Genomic DNA, 6,844 nt, shown 5'->3' on the forward strand with positions numbered 1-6,844 from the left:
CCTGAGCTTCCTGTGGCTGATTAACCACAAGCTCCACTTTTCCCCCTGGAACAAAAAACCCTGAGTGTGCTCAGGACGTCAGGCAGACTTTGGGCTTGAGACAAAATTTTTGCACGTTCCTGTTAAGGCAGAAACACAGCAGTGATCTTCTGGAGAGGGTCTAATCTGGGAAGGCTGGCAGGGAATGTGAGGAATGCTAAGCCTCCCACGTGGGAGGGACACACTGCCCTGGTTTGGGGAGTACAGCTCAGAATCAGGACTCAAAGTACTGCTGAACTCATGATAGGAGTAGATGTGACAGAGGGCTACAAGCCCTAGGAAGTCAAGGCAAGACCCTGAAGGAGGAAGATATGCAAGACAGTACAGGCCTGTGCAAGTCTGTGCTGGCCCTTAGTTAAGCAAAATTACTAAGAAACACAGATATGGTTGTTAATTGTTTTAGCTTATGCTTGAAAGGTATCACACACCAGCAGTGTGTCCAATAAAATCTGCCTCATGATGCAAACCATGGAGACTCTTCGACAGCTGGTGACTGGGGTGAAACAGCAAATGGGATAGCAAGAAGATCCTACAGCCAGCAGAGGAATTTGGGGCATTCCTTGGGATCAGCATGTGCTGGTCATCCTTCCTGCCAGGAGAAAAGGAGGCTGTAAGTATGCCAGGGATAAACGGGGGGCCGGCTGCTGCTCGGTGGTTTTAGCCACAACGTTAATTCTGCTTACATAAGCTTAATACTTTCTGCAGTAATTTAGTGCAACTGGGCAAAGAATTAAATCTTTTCTAAACTACAGCCAAATGAAAATCAGTGGCACAAATTTGTGAGCTATTGGCTTAAATGCACTTGGAGGAATGCTGTCTGCATTTTTGTATTCCTGCTTTACTGGGAGAAGGTTAACACAGAGTACAGAGCATTTCACAGGCTTCAGGAATCCATGGATGCAAAATCTTTCCAGTGCACCCCAGTTACACACAAACCAGCAGGCTGTTCTCTTTTTTTTTTTTTTTTTTTTTTTTTGGTGACACTTTGGTATGTAAAGCATTTTCCTTGGATGATTGATGCTTGAAACTTCTCGTATTCTGAAAGGAGCTAAAATTAGAAAGGCTTCAAGCTATGCTTCCTACAGATCCATATATGTCATAGGATGTGGCTGTTGGCACTTTGGGATGATTGATTGTCAAGTTTCACAGGCTGCTGAAGTGTAAAAGACGTGATTTCCCACCACAAAGTGGATAGGATTAGTCAATTGTTTGTTTTGGGGGAAAATAAACATGAGGTGCTTCATTGTGTTGCTTAATGAAGGGGGTGGAATGGCAGGTCCAGAAGGCAACTTGGGCCATGGATGAGAGCACGTCTGAGCCAACAAACTGTGTTTGAGAGATTTCCTCCTAAGAAAACTCTTTGTGAAAGTCATTGGAGAGAAATTAAACTGTTCAGGAGCTTTGCCAGGGCAGTGCCAGCCCCCAGTTGGGGTTTCTGGCCACTTTTCCAGCCACCACATCTGTTCATCCACCTTCCAAGTAATAAAACTTGCTTACAGTCTTCTCTTCAATGTGAGAATATCAGTGTTAAAGGAGATAACTCTGTCTGTCTGTCTGTCTGTCTGTCTGTCTGTCTGCATTTATTGACAACTTCATGAGGCTGGAAATATGCTTGACATATCATCTGGGGAGCTGAGAACTCAAGAGAGTTATTCCTTCAGGAAGCAGATTGTGAGTTTTAGCTTTGATGTCAAATATCCTGAAGGATGCTTGTCGTTCCCATCATTGCCAAGCAAGAAGCACAGGGAGGGAGCAGCAAATCTCAGCTGAGACTCATCTCAACGAGTTTTTGTCTCCATTTAGCTCAGGGGAAAGTAATTAATGAGTTACTCGAGGTGCAGAGTTGGATGACACAAATCAAGGGCACAAGAGTCCAAGTTAGGTGTGGGGAACCATGGTGGCTTCCTGCCACTGACAATTTGGGATCATTTAGATTGGAAAAGACCCTTGAATCTACTGAATCAACCATAAACTCAACACTGCCAACTCCACTATTAAAAATCATCCTTGAGAGTCACATCTTCCCTTTTAAATACCTCCAGGGATGAAAGTAGGAAGGAACTGCAGAGAGAGGAAGGATGAATCTCTGAGAACACCTGGGACTGCTTTAGAGACCACAATTTCTTTGAGGCACTGTACCTTTCTCTTTCAGAATGTTGGATTTGTGAGGAATAACTCTGTCACTGGATTTAAGAGAAGTTGAGTTTTGATACCAGCTCGTCCAAGCCCATTTTTGACCACAGACTCCCCAGTTAACTCCCCTGCACCTTAATCTCCCCATGAAAGTGAGAAAATATTGCAGAGAATTTGTGGGAATAAAATCAAGGTGCCAATGCATGTATGAAAAGGTGAAAACACAACTTCACCTTCTCCCTTTGATAAGATTATTTGCTTCTGAGTTGTCCATTCCCCTTTAAAGATGATAACATTTTTCCCCCCATCATATTGACATCTGACAGCTATCAAACCTTCTACTTCACATTGTGTTTTCCCTGCAAACTCTCCTGTTAAGCAGCCTGCAGGAGAAATGGCTGAGGATATGGTCACCTTTCAGTCCTTTTTGCTCACTGGATGGCCACGAAGGTCTCCTCCAACCCTGATGTTTTTGTGATTCCGTGACATTTTGAAGCAGAACAGAACTTATCTGTGTTTCCTCCTTTGCTGAAAGTTTGAAATGTATTTCCGAGACTGCAGAGGCCACTTCCTTAGGCATGTAGAGCAAGATGTCAGACAGAGTGTCTTCCTGCCAGCTAGCTGGGATTCTGCTGAGAGGTGTGGAAAAAAACTGTTAGCACCTCTCCTTCCTCAGCAGTGTAATCCCTCAGGAAAACATAGCCCCAGAGAAAGAACCTTGGAGGCACAAAACAATGCAAGAACCTAGAAGAACCCTTTCCTTTCCTTTCCTTTCCTTTCCTTTCCTTTCCTTTCCTTTCCTTTCCTTTCCTTTCCTTTCCTTTCCTTTCCTTTCCTTCCCTTCCCTTCCCTTCCCTTCCCTTCCCTTCCCTTCCCTTCCCTTCCCTTCCCTTCCCTTCCCTTCCCTTCCCTTCCCTTCCCTTCCCTTCCCTTCCCTTCCCTTCCCTTCCCTTCCCTTCCCTTCCCTTCCCTTCCCTTCCCTTCCCTATTGTATTGCACAAGGCTGGAGCTCAGTGGATCAAAGAGAAACCAAATCCTGAAGAAAGGATCTTCTCCCTCTCCCAAACTCCCTGAGAGGAGGGTGGGGCTCAGGCTCTGCTCCTGGGTAACAAGGCACAGGACAAAAGGAAGTGGCCTCAAGTTGCCTCAAGGGAAGTTTAGATGAGATAGGTGGAAAAATTGATGCAATTAATGCTCATTTTCAAGCTTTGGAATGAGCTGCCCAGGACAGTGCTGGGGTCACCATCCCTGCAGGGGTTTAAAAGCCTTGCAGATGTGGCACTTGGGGACATGGGTCAGTGGTGGCCTTGGCAGTGCTGGGGGAATGGCTGGTCTTGATGATCTTAAAGGCCTTTTCCCAACCTAAATGATTCCATGATTCCAAGATAGACACCAGCACACATCATAGCTCAGAGTGCACATAGGGAGGGAGAGGGTGGCTGTGGAATCCTGAGCCCCTGAGCTATGGGGCTGGGGTCAAAGCACAGAAATTCCTTCTCTGCCAAACTCCAGGATGGGATCCTGGCTGGATGCCAGTGTCCTGTCAGTTCCAAATTGCAGTCTCCTGCTCTGGTGGAGCTGCAGGTGAACTGGAGCTGTGGCCTGAGCTGAGCTGAGCCCAGCTCTTGCCAGCCTTAACCTTCAAAATCACATTACCCTGATAAAATTGGCTGTCCTGGAGCTCTCCAGGCAGCACCAAGCTGCCTCCTTTCCTGATGCCCAGCCTGTGTTTCTCTTACCCCTCACCACAGAGATTTTTTCATTTGTTTAATATTTTATTTTAACAAAAGCGAAGCACCTCCACAACAGGCTCCAAATAAATAAAACAGGCACATTCTCTTCCAGCACCCCTCTGGCCAGGGAAGAGACAGTTTTTGCAAGGCATTGCACATGAATGATTCCCAGCAGTCAGTGATGGAGCAGGAATTTTGGCTTTCTGTGGGCTCCAGTACTTTTCCATCAGCATTAGAGTCTTCCTGGATTTTAATTATGGGTAGTGCTGCACCCAGCTGAAATGGGTTGGATATTGGTATCTATGTGGTCTTCATCAGATAAATCATTATAAGAAAATTATATTCATCTTCTGGCCAGCCTTTGGCTGGTTTGGGGGGAGTTGCCAGTGTGGCCCATCCAGAAACAAATACAGGAGGTGGAGGAAGAAGCTCTTGGAGGGCCAAAATTTGGGTGGGGAGTCACCCAGCTGTGCCATGAGGAAACCTCCACCTGATTCCCAGCACTGAGAGAGGGGAGGGTTGTGGGGAAGGAGGAGGGACGTGGCCAGGGTAGAGAAAACCTCCAAGGTGGGTCCTGGGGACTGTGTTTAACATCAGCCCCAGCACAGGCTGCCTGTGCCAAAAAAAATGTGAACTGGAAGGGAGTTGAGGAGTATTGGCAGTGTGGAGGAAAAACAGGACAGCATCCCAGAAAGAAGTAAAAAATCACCAAGTGCAGATACCAGATAAAATTTGATGGCATGGAGGCCCAGTATAACTTGCTTTGAGGGGTAATAACAATGTCTGCTAGAAGCTGAGAGATCCTGTTCTTCTAGGACTGGCCCAGGAGGCAGAATTTTGTGTGCACAGGTTTGTCTCCAAGCTATGGGGAGCTGTAATGTGATGCAGACGTGGCAAAGAGGAATGTGATGAGTAGATGTCCCAAGGAGTTATTTTCAGAAGTAAAGGGGATAACCCAGTCACATTGCAAAGCACTGCCCTGGCACCTCCTTTGGGGGCAGCTCCTGTGCAATGTTTGAATCCTGACCAAAAAGGTTAAAGCCAGAGATCAGAGGGAAACCATTCCAGATATATCCAGGTCTGGCAGTGTCCAATTTATTAGAGGAGGCAACAGGGACCTTGGTTGGTGTAGAGCAGCAACATTTTCAAATTGGTAATTCCCAAAAATTATAGATAGATAAATAGATAGATAGATAGATAGATATAGATAAAGATATAGATATAGATAAGGATATAGATATAGATATCATATAATATGATATATATTCCCAAAATGGATAATGAAAATTGTTCCATACTCAGGAAAAGAGAAAACATAAAGCTGGAGAAGGAATTTAGTCCAGAGGAGGGCAATAGCATCATAACATCTCTTTGGCAGATGTGCACTGCAGTACAGTACGTGTCAGGAGGAACATGGGGTATAAAACAAGGAGAGACAGCAGATACTGGGTGTGCAGGACCTGTAGAGTGCTAGAGGCACCTGAAAAGACTGAATTCAGCCAGTGCTAAAAGTCCTTAGCAAATGACTCTGCCCCCCTGTTCTCAGCAGTGCGTTTTTAACCCGCAGTGATCTGTACCTGACTGTCACTATTCCAAACCTCAGCATCAACCTCTTGCTGAAGAGGAAGAGCTAAAAAACACAGATATTTCAGTGCCTGCTGTCTGGAGGGGAGGGGAGTGTGTTGGAATCTCGTCTCCCACAACTGGAATATCAGAGATCCAGGCAGACACTCGATCCCTGCGGCGTCAGCGGGCAGGACTCAGAAACCCGCGCCGGGATAATCCCCCAGGAGGTGATGGAGCCTCCTTGGGTTCTTTGGGGACAGAGCCCACCCCACAGGGCCCAGGCTGGCAGCAGGGCTTAGCCACATGCCAGAGATGAAGGTCAGAGACTCCTGAAGGGTGCCCTTCAGATCAGGCTGTGGTTTTTTGTTTCCAAATTAGATGCCGAGCCGGTGGCAGAAATTCGGGAAGTTCTTCTTTGCTTGGGGACATCACCTGTGGGATCCTGTCCCTGTGCCCTGCTCAGGTGAGACCTCACCCCTGGGAGCTGCAGTGCTGAAAATTCCCCCACACCAAAGGTGCCATTGCTGTGTCCTCCACCTGCTGCTAAAACACAGAACCAGGGAATCACTGAGGCTGGAAAAGACCCCCAGGATCATCCAGACCAAGATTTGATCCCCACTTTGTCCCCAGCCCAGAGCACTGAGTGTCACCTCCAGCCCTTCCTTGGACACCTCCAGGGACAGGCACTCCAAACCTCCCTGGGCAGCTCTTGCCAATGTCTAATCACCCTTTCAATGATGAAATTCTGAGAGCTGCAGAGTGGGACCCAGCACAGGGAGGACGTGGAGCTCAAGGAGAGAGCCCAGAGGAGGCTCCAGGATGAGCAGAGGGATGGAGCAGCTCTGCTGGGAGGAAAGGCTGGCACAGCTGGGATTGTTCAGCCTGGACAGGAGAAGCTTTGGGCTGAGCTCAGGGTGGCCTTGCAGGGCCTGAAGGAGCCCCAGGAAACCTGGAGAGAGACAATTCCCAAGGGCTGCAGGGACAGGACACAGGGAATGGCTTCACACTGACAGAGAGTAGGGTTAGGTCAGATATTAGGAAAAAATATTTTACTTTTAGGGTAGAAAGCACTAGAACAGGTTTCCTAGAGAAATTTTGGATGCCTCATCCCTGGAAAGCATTTCTCAGTGGCAAGAAAATCCCAACAGCTGCCTTTTGGTCAAAAACTATGACTCCAGCAAGAAGGTTTATTTCTGTGAGTAGGATGAGCTTTTTGTACAAGGCATTTCCTCTAAAAGAGTTGGATTAAAACAAAAAGGTTCCACAAAAGCAAAGGTCAGTGACTGCAATAGTTCTGGCTTCTTTTTCTCTTTGCAAAGAGAAAACGAATTCCAACAAATGACCTTCTTATATTTTGCCTGTTTTTTAAAAAA

Source organism: Zosterops lateralis (genome assembly GCF_965231275.1).
Source record: "Zosterops lateralis genome assembly, chromosome: 2".
In the NCBI taxonomy this organism is placed as follows: Eukaryota; Metazoa; Chordata; class Aves; order Passeriformes; family Zosteropidae; genus Zosterops; species Zosterops lateralis.